Source organism: Leptonychotes weddellii, unplaced genomic scaffold, assembly GCF_054177405.1.
Source record: "Leptonychotes weddellii isolate Sample4059 unplaced genomic scaffold, ASM5417740v2 HiC_scaffold_24240, whole genome shotgun sequence".
Taxonomy (NCBI): domain Eukaryota; kingdom Metazoa; phylum Chordata; class Mammalia; order Carnivora; family Phocidae; genus Leptonychotes; species Leptonychotes weddellii.
In genome coordinates, this window is record NW_027832836.1 from 1 (window position 1) to 1,329 (window position 1,329).

At 44.4% G+C, this 1,329-nt stretch overlaps 1 pseudogene; it reads right to left on the reverse strand.

Moving 5' to 3' along the window:
• Positions 1-5: 5 nt before the first annotated feature.
• On the reverse strand, positions 6-570 carry LOC145718882 (olfactory receptor 7A5-like; annotated as a pseudogene).
• Positions 571-1,329: the final 759 nt, after the last annotated feature.

A 1,329-nucleotide genomic window follows, 5' to 3' on the forward strand; every position in this document is an offset into this window, starting at 1 on the left:
TGAGGGATTTCCAACTGTGTACAAAAAGACAATTGCAAAACCATTAAGTCTTGTAATAGAGAGTCCAGAACACTCAAAACCCAGCATACCAGAAGCAGGATGCCGCAGAACTTGGGGTTCATGATGACCATGTAGTGCAGTGGGTGACAGATGGCCACAAACCAGTCATAGGCCAACACTGTCAAGAGAAAGTTGTCTAATCCTGCCAAAAGCATGGAAAAATACATCTGGCCTTGGCAGCCTGCATAGGTGATCACTTTGCTCTGTGTCTGGATGTTCCACAGCATCTTGGGGATGGTGGTGGAAGGTGAAACAGATGTCTACAAAGGACAGGTTGGAGAGGAAGAAGTACATGGGCATGTGGAGGTGGGAGTCCATGACAATGGCCAGGATGATGAGCAGGTTCCCACTGAAGATGACAAGGTACATGGACAGGAACAGCCAAAAGAGGAGAGGCTGCAGCTCTGCCTCTTCTGAACGTCCCAGGAGGATAAATATAGACATTTGGGTTTGGTTTCCTTGTTCCATGAAGCTGAAGACACTGTAGAACTGGGAACAAGAGGAATTCAAATTTAGCCACAACCAGCAATCAAGAAAGTTACAGGAAAGAACCAAGGTGGCCTTCCGTAGGTGAATGGATAAATAAATTGCAATGTATCCAGATGATGGAATGTTATTCTTTGCTTAAAAGAAATGAGCTATCAAGCCATGAAAAGACATAGAGTAACCTTAAATACATGTTATTAAGTGAAAGTTTATGTGAAGAAAGCTACATGTAATTCAACTACATGAAATTCTAGAAAAGGCAGAACTATGGACACAGAATAAAAGATAAGTGGTGGCCAGGGGGTAGAGTGGGAGTGAGAGGAGTGAATAGGTGGAGCACAAAGGATTTTTAGGGCAGTGAAAATACTCTGTATGATACCATAAATACGGATACATGTTCTGTGTGTGTGTGCGAGCCAGTCTCAGCATATCATTTACCAGTGTTGTGACTGGACCGGTCCTTGTGGTTCTTATTATAGTTGCAAGACACCCTCAGCAATAACCATCAGAAAACTCTGAAAAATGTATTGAGGCACCTGGGTGGCTAAACTGGTTGAGCGTCTGACACTTGACCTCAGCTCAGGTCTTGATCTCATAGTCGTGAGTTCAAGCCCCACGATGAGATCCACTCTGGGCATAGACCCTACTTAAAAAAATGTACTGGGGGGGAGGAAAAGATGGCAGAGGAGTAGGGGACCCTATTTCAACTGGTCCCTGAAATTGAGCTGGATATCTACCAGACCACTCTGATCACCCACGAAATCAGCCTGAGATGTAAGAAGA